Below are 13,835 nucleotides of genomic sequence, written 5' to 3'. Positions count from 1 at the left end.
AATAAGGAGACTTATAAACAGGAGGGCTACCAGTTTCTTTGAATTAACAAAATGGGGCAAGGTTGGTAATATCTTATTTACATTTCCTCATTGAAAGACTGTATCCAAATTAAGGGACAACTCAGTCCCATTTGAAATAGTCATTGAAAGACTAGTCTGCCTTAAGCCCGTTAGAAATGTCTTTAAGTACACCCCACTCCAAAGGTGCTAGCTTTCATCCACAGCCATCCCTGCCTTTTCCAAACCTCTGTATGATTCTGAACTTTTCCAGCATGGACAGGGGTTTGGAGCTGGCATAAACAAGTTGAGCTTCATACCACAGGCAAGCTCCGTCCTGAACTTATGATTTAAGAGCCATACTGTTCTGGCTGTAGTGCAAAGACAGTTTCCTTCCTCTTCACAGGTAGATTTAGACTATTTGCTAGTTACTATGGCAACAAGAAACTACAAGTCCACATTTTATAGATGGATCTGGTTTTCCTACCCTTGGCCTTGATCTAAGTTTAGTGATTTAGCCTCTTGTACTTTGCAGCACAGACTGCTAATGGCCCCCAGATACCCATTGCCTTTAGCACCTGAACACTTGGGATAAAAATGTTTATTCAATACCCCTCAAAGCTACAGAATTGAAACTCAACCAAGCAGGGATATGTTAGTGAAAGTATTTGGGAGAGCCTATAGATAGTGTCTTTAATGGTAAAGTGGGTGCTCTTTTCTCCTAATGTTCAAAATAAAAAATCTGATGCCTAAAGCTAGAACAATTTGTCCTATGAGATATACTTAGGAATGGCTGGAATTTTATTAACAACTATGGATCAAAGTAGATGAAGCCTGGGCCCTGCAAATTGTAAAATGGCATACCTGAATTGTCTCAGAACTGAAAACGGGAGAAATTCACCTCTATATGACTAAGTAGTTGTGGTTTGGAGAGAAAATATCCCTCATAGACGCATATGTCTCCAGCTGTGTCTCCAGTGTGTGTCTCCAGCTGGTGGCACTATTTCAAAGGCTGTGGAAACTTTAGGAGATGGTGTCTTGCTAAAGGAACTGGGTTCCTGGAGGACTATGCCTGTGGTTTACAGCCCATCATTGCTTTCAGCCCTGATCTTCCTGTGTCCTGAACCACTAGGATGTGAGCAAGCAGTCCCAGAGTTCTGCCACCATAACCCTAATGTCATGCTTTTCTCTGATGGACTGTGTGCCCTTCGACTGTGAGCTAAAAGAAATCCTTCTTCCCTTAAGGCACTTCTTCTCAGGTGTGTGGTCCCAACAGTAAATATTAATGATGATAATAATAATAGTGTGTTCATTAAACGTGTCAGGATATTGGACCTTCCTGGCAGTCTGAGGTTAACTTCATCATTGCTCATGTTAGAGGCCAGCAAGCTGAGTCTGGACACCTTACCTATGTATAAAATAGTTCCACCTGACAAGGCACAGAGATGTCCCCACTGGTGTATTTTGGGTACTTAAGGGAAAGCTTGGTGGACCTGTCTTATGAGGAGTCAACTTGTTCAGCTAAGGTGCAACAAAACAAAACAAAACAAAACAAAACAAAACAAAACACCAGAGAATTTGGGTCAGGATTTATTTATTTTCCCAGGAACAGATATAGAAATCATCTATATGCCTTTCAAGCATGAGAATCTTTTGTTACAGATTTGGATGTTGACACTCGGTTTTGACTGGAGAAAAATATTAGTTTTCTTGTTGGCACAAAACAATTAAAAAATACACACACAAAAAAAAAAAGCCAAGAGGGAAAGGTAAAACAGCAGTGTCGAAGCCACTCCCATAGACAGATCACACACACGCACATGCGTGCAAGTGCACTCATACACATACAAACACACACACACACACACACACACACACACACACACACACACAATTGGAAATTTCTCCAAAGAGAAGCAGCTAGCCTGGCAGAGACCTCAGATGTCTTGGCAATTCACAAACTGTGTACTTTTCCTTCCTCATTTATAAAACATCCGTAGATATGTTGACAAGCCTAGTACACATCAGAAAGAAATTTAAATTAATAATGGCCATCAATTATCAGAGGCGTTCTGAGTATGTGGCACTCAGCTAGTCAGTTATGTATGACATCTTTCTCCTTAAAACAGCTGAGATGCCAGGTTGAGATGCTGGAGCCAAATCGTCCAGTGTAAGGAACTATGGAGGTGCTTCCTTCAGGCTTAAGGCCACCGTCTATTCACACTGATAACACAAGTAATGGGCTCTCCCCCCATTACTGAGCCTCACACTCAGTTCCTCATGTTCTGGTGCTAGCTATGATTGTTATTAGACTCATAACACAGAGCATTCTCTATCCCTGAGAAGCCTCACCCTTTCTTTCCAAGAATGAAGGCATTGACCTTGTGTTTTGAGGCAGATTTCAAAAGCCAGTCATTTCGTCTTGCCTGTTTTGACTTCAGTCAGGGAAAATATCATAGAACAAAAGGTTTCTATTGCAAGGACTATTACCTAAGCCAGCGTTTCAACCCTAAGAACTTATCCAAACAGTAGCACAAAGCGCACACGCATACCCTAACAAGTCATACCGCCATTATCCTCTTTGTTGCAGCCCACCTCATCAAGCTTTCATGCCGCTCCTCCAAATCCCTTCACGATGTCTAATGCTATTGGACTGGGGCTACCTTGCAGTGTCTGACTCTAAGGGAAGATGCAGTGTCTGGTGTGTTTCTCCAATGAAGCCCAATCCCTAAGTACCACACACTTTTTCTGTGGCTGTGTGCTGTCATAGATTGACTCCAATCAATTTCCTGCATAGCACCCCTCAGTTTCATGGAATATGGTTTGGAATTGTACCTCGTCAGGTCTGTCCACTTAGGAAGAATTAAACTTACAAGCAAGTAGCTACAAAGGTTATACCAGAGTCCCACAAGGTAGGCAGGATTGCTTCGAGTGTATACCAGGTAAGAAGAAGTTAAAAGGTAGGAGCCTTCCAGGGTATCAATCATCCAAACACATAGCTTAGTGTTAGGTTTTCTAGAGAAATGAAGAGAATGAAGAGTCCTCTAATGATGAATGCATATGAGTATAGAAGATACTTGATTTAAATGTTAATTTCGGGTATCTCCCACGTTAATATTGTAAAACTGATGTCAAGCCCTTCATGGTCTGGGCCTCAGCGCTACTGCTGAATAGACATGAAGAAGTAGCTGAGGGCTTGAGTTCTCGGAAACAAAAAGGAACCAAAAGAAAAGAGAAAAAAGATCAAACCTAAGCTTGAGCATCAGCTACTGCTTTAGCTAGTGGGGCCACACTTCAGAGATGTCCTGGAAGAGGGTTGAGCAGGGGAGATTAAGTATCTTGGACACAGTGGGCTAAATGCTGTCTCTTCCAAATTCATGACCCACAGGAATGTCAGAGTCTCACTTTATTTGAAAATAGATTTTTGCAAATTCAATGAAATAAGTTTAAGATGATGCCTGGGTAGGGGTGAGTCCTAAATTCAAAGACTAGTAGGCTTACATACACACACACACACACACACACACACACACACACACACAGCCTTGGGATGCTAGGAGTAGAGTAGCAGTAGCCACTAGTTAAGAAATGTCAAGGACGGCCATTAGTCAAAGGGATGGGGCCATTTCTGGCTCATTCCTCTAAAAGGGCTCTCTCCCTGTTCTGCCTATGCCTTAGATCAAACCCTGAGCTTCTTAAATTCCTCTATTCACCCAGCCACAGCAGCACAAATAAGCTCCCTCAGTTGGGAAGGTGCTAGGGCAAGGGTGCCCCTAAAGCACAGCCCCTATGTATCCTACAGCAGTCGGAAAAGCTTCGGATGCTGTGAAGTCTACCAAGAAGCCAGATCCTGCATAAGCCTGCTAGACACTTGAGAGCTGGGGAATCCAGGCTGGCTGACACTGAAGTGCTCAGCATCCCAGCAAACTGCTGCCATCAAGAATGTGACATGCAATTTAACCAACACACCCGCTAACCTAGGATCTGAAAGTCCGAGGACAACTGAGGAGGACACTAGGGACACACAAGGAAGGACTTCAGAAATTTGGACTTCATTTGTCCAGGTAATGGAAATCTATTAGGTTTTAAGGGTTTGGGTTTTGGGAAGTGGTTCCATAAAAGAAGCTGGCTACAGTTACTATGTGCTTGGCTGCAAGTCACAGACCCGTGACTTCAGTGGTCTAAGCAAAATACGTTTATTGACTCGTGCAATTAGCAAGTCTGGAGATAGGTTTCGGTAGTGTGACAAGGTCTGGATCTACAGATGTTGTGCATAGCTACCACACAATCCCCAACTCTGTTGACTTAACAAAAAGAGATTTATTTAGCTCCAAAATCAGGTAGTGCCACTGGTTAGGCTGTCTGCTGAGGGCATCTGACAGCAACACTTTGTATAGAATCCTATGGAGGAGCAGGAATAGGTCTAAATAGAGTAGAAAGAATGGACAGGCTCCCGCAGAGTCTTCAGAGACAGCATGCTCCAATGACCTAAAGACCTCCCCCAAGGCCCCACCTCTTAAAGGTCCAGAGCACTTCTTACTCTTTCCCTGCTGTGATCAAACCTTCACTTAACAGTCCTAGTGGGATTAAATGAATGCCACCCAGGAAGCTACTGGTCTTCCATCTGACTTCTTTCATAAGCACAGGATATCGAACAGAGAAAATGAGTTTAAAATTTCCTGTTTAGGCCAGTGAGGTGGCTCAACTGGTAAAGGCACTTGCCACCAAGCCTTATGACTGGTTTGATTCCAGAGACTGAAATGGTAAAGAGAATCAACTTCTGCAGGTTGTCCTCTCACCTCTACATGAGTGTTCCCCCAATAAACAAACAAACAAACAAACAAACAAACAAATAAATTTGTTGGTTTTATACAAGTGGAAAAGGGCTCTCTGGCTCTACTCCAAAGTTTCTTTCTCTTCCTTCTTTTTTTTTTTTTTCTAAAGTACTGTAAACGGAATCCAGACCTCACACAGCCTAGTCAAATGTTCTACAATGGAGCCAGCGATCCAGCCGAGACTTTATTCTTAAGAAGCCCATTTATCTCCTTATTATGGTGTTTCTACCCAGTGTTAAAGCTCATCTCAGGACAAATTAGGGTAGTCACACATGATTGACACCCAAAGTGTGCCTAGATGGACACTGAGTTTGGAAATGAGGTTGATCATATAGATCTAGCTGGCTCAAAAGCCCTTAAGACGTCTCAGGATTGAAAGGGGTTAACAGGCTATATTCTCTACATTCTGCCAAGTGCCAAATCTAGAGGGCTCTTCCTCGTCATGGTCTACTCAGTGATGGACACTCGATGCTTGGCAACCTATGCAGGTTGGACTGGTGACCCCATTAACCCCTGGACGGGCCTGTCAATTGGATTCCTCTCCTGATCAAACTCAAAGATGGAAGATCAACAATGAGAGAGTAGGACTAAAATAACTCTCTATGGCTTCAGTGGAATTAGAGGCTGGGGCAAAAACTCACCCAAAATATTAAGGTATATTCCAGAAGAGGAAACTTTACACACATATGCACTAGAGCAAGCAAGCACACATACACACGCATACACACACACACAAACACACACACACACTGTTGAATAACTGTTTTTAATGTGTTGTGTAATTTCATATTGAAAACATTCCCTCAAGAGGTAAGGTGGAAGCTCATTAAACTCATAAGAAATGTATAGGACTTGCCTGAGATTTTACAAGCAGGTTAGCAATTGCATGGGAGAGAGGAGTCTTTGGTGTAGTAACTGTCTGTATATTATGTAGGGACCTCTAGTGATGCTATCTTTCTAACACTCAGGCTCTGATTAAGTAACCCCATCAATGTGTTAGTTCACTAAGCTAAACTTGAATGGAATGATTTCTTTGGACTTTCAGTGACCTCTCTATCAGGTGTGAATATGTTTCTGTCCATCTCCTTAGAAACTGCAACACACACACACACACACACACACACACACACAGAGAGAGAGAGAGAGAGAGAGAGAGAGAGAGAGAGAGAATATGATAGCAACAAGTAGTTCTTCTTCCAGCTTCCCAAGTCACATTACTTTGGACATTTCTACGCGAACCACTTTTCCTAAGGAGACTTCAGGAATTCTTCATAGCCCTGAGACCCAAGAAAGCACCATCCATAACCCAGAATAGCAGGTGTTGGCTCCTTTCCAAGACTCCAACAAGCCCCATCACCCTCCCCTTTTCTACAATTGCCCAGTGGGGTTGGAACCCATTACTACTTTTCCACTCTCTTGTGCCAACAAAGGGGGAAGGAAAAAGAGAAAATCAATTTCCTCAGCCATCAGTAAGATAGCTTTGCTGTGCTCTGAACTCATGGGGAGGCAGCAGTGTGCACTAAATCCATGTCAGGGCTCCCCAGGAGACCCGCTGTGCAGGCACTCCCAGTAATGACTACTTCCAGTTGTTTCCCAGCAGGGCATGTTGGGAGACATGATCAGGGTGACAAAAAGAAATGCATACATCCTTCCCTGACGTTCAGCCTGTTTCCCTTGCCTCTGAATATGGTCCAGTGTGTCAAAAGTGCTGCTTGCATGGAATGTCACTGAATGAATGAATGCATGAATGAATGAATGAATAAATAAATAAATAAATAAATAAATAGCAGAAGGGAAGGCAGGGAAGGATATGGAGACCTGCCCTGTTAAACCTAGAAAGGAATGTGTTTTGTTAACAGGCAGGGAGTAGGTGGATTTTTAAAAGTTCCACCTACATTTTCTTACTAGAAGTAGGTTCATTTTATGTAGGGAAGGTGACGGTTTATATACACTCATCAGAGCTCACCAGAGTCCTTTTCAGAGTCATCCAGAGACCCCACTAAGACTCTGGGGTGGACACAGAGCTGGTGTGGGCTCTCAGCAATATAAGTGTAACCAGCTGGATGACCTGGGGCTATTCATTTGCCTAATCTAACCTTCCCTCTACAGAATCCATTAGATTATAATAGCAGCCTTCCATTCATATAGTATTTTTCCATCTCCCTAAGTGATTCCCTATGCACTCTGCCTCCTTGCCAGAACACTACAATTAATTCATCCAGCACTCCCTTACTAGCTTCTGGACTACAGGGAGAGGACTCCAGTCAGCGGGAAGCAAGGCACAGTGTTCCTCAGCTACAGTAAGCCTCATCAAATCAAGAGGCACATGGGCAGCAGATACAGGCTTGCAAACCACAGGGCTCTTTTCTTTAACCCTGAGGTCCAGTTAGGTGACCATTTAACTTGTATTCTACTGAAAGTCACCACAGTGTGAGTATGTTCCTGCTCCAAACTGTATCTGTGGGGACCAAGGATCTAAGTGGCTCACACTAGATAGGGCTGCAAGATGTTGTGCTAGGGAGGACAGTAGCCGATGGGGATGGGATCTCTGCCTTCCTCTCACATACACACAAAAGAATGCCAGGCGCTGCAGTTTGAACAGCTTCTCAGAGAGAACACAGCTCATAGAGATGCGCCCAGTGACAAGGACCTCACCTCGTTTCTAGCATGGAAACCCAAACCAACCTAGAACAGCAGAGAAAACTACTCAGCACAGGTCATAGAACACCTTGGAGACCCCCTCCTCTCATATCCTGGTGAGGGACAGCCCAGTGGCAGATCAGACCCCAGTGAGGTTTAACTGGAAGAGTCTTGGCAATACTTCTCCCTTACCCCGCACACACAAATTATAACTTAGAGGTTTCTGTTCTTTTCCTTCCTTTTCTGGTAGTTTGTTGTTTCTTTGTCCTCCACTTCTTCCCTTTTAACAATTTCTCTTCTACTTCCTCGGAACTTACACAGTGTACCAACCCTATCTAGGCAGTCCAGAAGCAGAGTTGAAACCCACTCCTTCCTCCTTCCACAAGCTGGCTTGGATTGAGTGAGCTCTTAGATGCCAAGGGCAGTTTCAAGAGCCCTGTATCCACTTGCTCAGTACAACAACCCAAGCAAACGAACGCTGGGACCAGGGCCCTTTGCAAGGGAGTACGTGGAAACACAAACCTAGGAAACAGTGGATATGGCCCAAAGAGCCCAAGATCACACCGTAATGGAGAAGTGCCGCAAATTCGCCCCAACATTACAGCCTCATTCTAGTGAGTAAACAGCCAGGCAGCTCTGGCCTCCCCCACTGCAAAGGCTTGTCCCCAGAAGTCTCCAGAACTGAAAACGGAGAGACTCCTGCGCACACCGTCTTTCCTCTTAACATTCCACGGAAAAGTTGTAGATGAGATAGTTCCAGTGAGAGGATACCCACTGACAAACCAGATCTTAGAAATGCCTTTTAAATCCACCATTTATGATCTACGACCCACACACGTTAAATTCCGTACCCTCACTTCCCTATTAAAACAGAAAAACTTCTACCCTAACCTAAACCAAATCCCCATCCCCAGGCTGCCTTGGGGACCTTTCTAACTCTGATTCCCACTATCAGCCTTTGCTTAGCGCTGGTCTGCGAAGCTGTCTATCCATCCGCAAAGGAAAGGCCCTCGGCGGAGTAGACGGGAAGGGCGGGGATGTGGATGCTTATAGTGACCTGCTCTGCGGCTCCCAGTCCTGGCTGCACAGACACCGCAATCCCTAACCCCGCGGTGCCCCTCCCCAAGCCTACCTAAATCCCACCTCGAGTCCCACGCCCTCAGAAAAAGCGGTGGCTTTGCCTGATCGCCCTCTCTCTCCACTGCGACCCTGAATGGGGCTCTTCTGGGCACCGCCAGCCACATCCTCTCGGTGCACGCCCAACGCCTCGTCCCTCGGGTTGACCCCACGGGCTTCGAGCCTCTCGGGAGTTCTTCCCTAGCCTCGCCAGCTGTTCCCGCAGATCCCTCTCTTGAGGCAGTGATATTGTTCCCGCGCTGCCTCCTCCGGCGTCTCTCAGACGGGTCCGGCCTCCACCCAGCCCGCTGCTGTCCACGTGGCTTGGCTGAGCTATATTGAGCTTGCAGGAAGCCCCAAGCTAGAGGAAAGCCGAGCTGAGGCCGGCAGGAGGGGCGGAGGGGGGCGCCCGAGCGCCAAGGGGCGGGCGCTGGGCGGAGGAAGGGGAGGAACCTAGAGCCGAAGAGCCGTGCTGGGCGCGCCGGAGTCACGGCTGGGACCGGGCGGGCGAAAGCGACTCCTCCCCGGACGCCCCGCCTCTCACTCCCGTTACACCCGGGGGAAGGTGTTCCAGAGGCGGCTCCCATCCTCACCCCGCCTCCCTTTTCTCCGGCGCTAACCTCTGCCGGCGGAGCCCACTATGCCAGACACTTTCGACACTTTGCAAAGACAAAGAGCCCTAAACCGGAGGGAGGAGAGAGGAGGAGGCAGAGAAGGAGCGTGAGGTTTGAGCTGGCTGGGTAAGTATCCTGAACACATCTCCTTAGATACCTCTCTGAACCTCTTCAGTGCCCCCAAAGTCCGGAGTGTCTCTGGCTTTGGTAAGTACGCACCCAGCTGGTCCCTGTCCCGGTGCCCCAGGGACGGCGCCCCCTCGCGAGTTGGGGCTGGAGAAATGTTGCTTGTGTTCTCTGAGTACTGAGGTGATCGTCCCGACCCGGGCACAGAAGGGGTGGGAAAGGGACTAGAAAGGTGTAACAGTAGAAATGGGACCAAAGACCCTAGGCGCCAAGAGGGAGACACAAGGAGAGAGATCTCTGTCTCCGCCACGGTGGTCTTCTACCTGCGGGTCAGGGAGGAGACTCCAGCTCTGGGGCTCCAGGCTCTTTGGCACTTACTGGAGGAGCCTGCCGGAGCTCAGTGAAGAGCCTATGGCAGTTGTAGCAGTGGCTCCCGGAGCGGCCGTGGTGACATTGCGCCCAGCACCGCAGTGGATCCCCGCCCGGGCCGCGGGTAGGAGACTCCATCAGGCGCAGATTGTCCCCACTCTCTAGAGAAGCGGAGGTCTCGGGCTGGGACACTGGGGACGCTTGGAAAGCGTTGGTTTTCCAGACCAGAGGTCTGGACAGTGTCCGGATGGAGTCTCCCGATCAGCTGTGGGCAGGCGCGGACCCGGGAGGAGGCTGTTGGTCCCCGGGACACCTCTAATACCGCCCCGTTTCGGATCTCGGGGAGAAGTTGGAGCTTAGGACAGCACAGCAAAAAGCGGTGTGTCAGAAAGTGGGTAGATGAGGGTGGTCAAAGTGAGCGTGGCGGTGGAAAGTCTAAACTTGGAATCTGCTCCAAACCCGTTAGGCGCCGCAGCTGCCAAGAAATAATGGGACAAAAGTTAGCAAAGTCTGCATCTCTGTAGTGTGACCTGCGCAGGGCATGGTCTGCTGCTTTGATATGTGCACGGGGTGGGCAATGGTGACACCGGACAAAGCGACTTGGTTGGAGTACTATTAGCTCGGGATTCGGACCTTTGCGCAAGCAACTTTCAGCCCTCGTTTTTCTACGCGTGGGTGTTTGAGTGTGACCTTGCGGGAGGCAGCGCGGCTGAACTCGAGAAGGGGATTAAGTCTCCCGGTGCCTGCCTCGTAGTACAGGTAAAGCGTGGGGCCCTTCGCCTTGCTTCACCGTGGAGTCTCAGAAAAGGTGCCCGAACCTCCATCCATCTGCTGGAACCTGGAGTTTCTCCAGCCTTTTGCACAAGGGTCCTAGCCAGCTTCTTCCTCCAGCAGGAATTGGTGGCGCGCTCCATGAGAGACATGTGCGCGCCCAAAAGCGTGCGAGTGGGTGGGAGTTGGGATGGTCAAGCCATCTCGGAAGCTGATTGACTCCCGGAGACACTAGTGACCCTCCCCCACCCCCCACCCCCCAGGACAGGAACAAGCTCGCACAGTTGCTACATCAGGCATTTGCCAGACTTTCTCTGTGTTTAATGGGTAAAGCCTGTCCTCTCCCAGTTTACCACTGTCTCGGGTCCCCACGCTTCCATGGACTTGTGGTGAGATGGAGCGCCCACGCCTTCCTGCTGCAGGTGAGGGGCGCTCCCCAGCAGAAAGACTGCTAGGATCAGGGGACGATCTCTGCCACCGCTTCTGACTTGTAGTTGATGCTAACACTGTGCGCACTAAAAGGGCCTCTAGAAGGCGTCCCGAGTCCGGACGCCCCTTGTCCCTTTCCACGATTGCTACTAAATTAAAATTCATCCAGTGACTTCCAGGAGAGCGCTGAGCACCCACCCTGCTAAACCAGAGTGTGCAGTTCTGGAAACTGCGGGCGGTGTCCCTAGGTTTTCTTTCTTGGATGATGGCCCAGAGCGCCCCCAGGTTTGAAAAAGAGGGATGCATTGCCCCCTGTCGGCTGCTTTGGATAGAGCGGTTAAACTAAGCTGTGAGAAAGGGTGACCAAAGCCACTGGGTTGGGCCCCTGCGCCTCTGCACTTCCCCTTCCTGTCCCAAACACCAAAGCCTAGTCATTTTCTGAACTTTCATGATTGGCTAAAAGAAAGAAAAAAAAAAAACTAAAATTCTCCATCTGTGTCTCCTGTGTGTGCCTAAAATTGGGTGTAAGATGAAGAACTTCGCTTTGAACATATGACTTAGCCTCTGAAAACCACAGCTTCCATATCTGTAAAGCGGAGCCATTCCTACGGACTCCAAAGAGTCCTGAAGAACAGATATTATGTATAACTGTGTGTAGACATATACTGGGCAAACAGGCTCGAAAATATGCTTGTGTATATACATGTACGTGAACAGAAGCCAACTAAAGAATAAAAGGATGGATAGAGGACTTCTTCCCTGTCCTTTCTGACATTTCCTTTCCCTGCCTTTTTCGTTCAGGTCATGCTGGCCAGCAAAGCCACAGCCTGGACTTAGCGGGGCCTTCCCCACACTGGCTTTGACCAGATCTGGGGCTAGAAAACAGGAAGTGTTGCTTGACGTGACCACAGGGGTTTCTTCGGGAGTGTGAGCACCACTCTTTTTGGGCTCTGGAGCAGTGAGCACGAGCTGACTTTTTCTGAGCTATTTGTAGATGGCTCTGAGTTCATTCTTCAGGTGCAGGCTACCAGCACCCTTCCCATGCTCCTCCTGAGGTTGGGGCCTCTGAACAGTTGGCTGTCACTAATGTTACAGGTTCTTGAGTCTTCCTTCCCCTTGGGGAAGTAGTTTGTGGATGGGCCTAAAAGAAAAGGATGTCCCGGATCCTCAGTGTGAGTTTGTGACAAGTAAATGTCCCTCTCTCCTCCTACCAAGCAGCCTGTCTTGTCGGAACTCTATTCTATAAACAAGGGTCAGGCAGACCTCTCCAGGAAGGAGCCTCCAGATGTGTGCCTTTGATACCTACCCCTATCAATTTTACCTGGCTGGAATTGCTGACTCAAGGGGTCTGTGTTTGGACAGAGCTTTACTTTGTAGAAGCTGAACCTTAGCTTTCATCCTAAGCCATTCCCGGTCTCCATAAAGCAAACAAAACAGAAAAAATGTAATGTCTACCAGTCAGCTTGTCTTTGTACAATGGTCTCTTCTCCAGAGGTATTTCCCAAGGTCCCCAGTAAATACTCGAGATCCTAGCTAATATGGGGTGCTATGACAAAGTCCAGATTTTATATTGAGCAAAGTTAAAAGGTTAATGATAACTAGCAATGAAACAGAGCAATTATAACAACAATCAGCAATACAAGTTGCTTCAAAACTTATCAGTTTAAAAGTTCTAGAACTTTCTACGTAGTATTCTTTGAACTTCAGCTGATTGTAAGTTAATGAAAATGGGGAAGTGAAACAACTGGCAGGGGGTACTTCTAGAGTGATTACTTCCCAGTGACTGCTTTGTGCACGGAGAGGTGGCCTGGTTAGCGTGAATTCTAGAATCAGACTCTCAGGCCCTTTTGGATCAGTTGCATGACCCACATGGAAACTGCATTCCTCATCACTGGCTTGAGAACCCGAGAGCATGTCTGTTCTAATTCGGTCAGAAGAACATAGACATGAGCCCCATCAGAGCCTGTCTTTGAGTCTCAGTGCCAAGGCTCAATTGCTTTGCAACGTGCCACCCAAGCTATTCTGGGTCCTGGGTCTCTGTTTCATTCTCTGCAAAATAAGAAGCTGTGGCTCTCTGCTGGTAGGCACCTGGCATACAGCAAAACCTCTTCGTAAAGACAGTACCCACCTCCTTTAGGTTTGCTCGGATTCTGCCTCAGAACTAGTCCACTTGGGGAGACTGGAGTGCTACCCCAGGCTCCTCCCCTCTCACTGACAGAGTGACTTCCTGTCTTTCACTAGGTCAAGTTTTTGCCAGCAGTTCTCAATACTGGGTTTGAGAGATGAGGTCTGACTCCTGACTGTGCATTTATAGTAGTGTCTAAGAGGCTTCTGTGAGTAGATGTAAAGAGACCAGTGTGACCTCCTTGTCTACATGCTAAAAGTGATCTTAGACATTATTCTATTCAATTCCTTAGCTTTAATGCAAAACTATTAGCCCTGGGGAACAACACCAAAATGATATGTTAACACTTTTCTGCTCTTCATCTCCAAAACCACTCATTTTTATTCACTCAGGTCTTGATGTGCTTAATGGATAACCAACATCGCACATCACTGGGAAGTCTGGAATTCACCACTTCTTTGGTTACTTTGGTGGTCAGGGTTGTATTTCAGTGATTCCATCTGAGCTAGTGTTTATGGGAACTTTGTTTGGTTCCAGATACCTCACAGGATTCTGGAGGTACTGGAGTAGAAAAGCTGGCTGTCCCGGAGGTCTTAGTATTCTGGGGGAGGTACCTGGGATGATGGCAAGTCATGCCGTGTGTGGTATTTATCAGAACCAAAGCCACTTGTGCTGAAAGATGGAGAGAACCCTCATCTTTGAAGGGTCCACAGAAGGAAACCTGGGGATTCTAAGCCTCAGGGACGTAGGGTTTCTGCTGTCAGTCTGCAGTAAAACAGATGTGTTTTCTTGGGTGATGTCATGCAGATATCA

General features: G+C 47.4%; 1 protein-coding gene across 3 annotated transcripts in view; it reads left to right on the top strand.

Annotated features, from left to right (window-relative positions):
• Positions 1 to 9,013: 9,013 nt before the first annotated feature.
• Positions 9,014 to 13,835, top strand: part of St3gal1 (ST3 beta-galactoside alpha-2,3-sialyltransferase 1) — a 74,072-nt gene continuing 69,250 nt past the window's right edge. Inside the window, exon 1 of one of the 3 annotated variants that reach the window (XM_011245529.3) lies at positions 9,014 to 9,328. The gene's annotated coding sequence lies outside the window, so the exon portion shown is untranslated. The remainder of the gene's footprint in view (positions 9,329 to 13,835) is intronic. The other 2 variants (XM_006520665.4, NM_009177.4) reach the window with 2 other exon arrangements.

Source organism: Mus musculus, chromosome 15, assembly GCF_000001635.26.
Source record: "Mus musculus strain C57BL/6J chromosome 15, GRCm38.p6 C57BL/6J".
NCBI lineage: Eukaryota > Metazoa > Chordata > Mammalia > Rodentia > Muridae > Mus > Mus musculus.
This window is presented reverse-complemented; position numbering and strand designations above follow the sequence as displayed.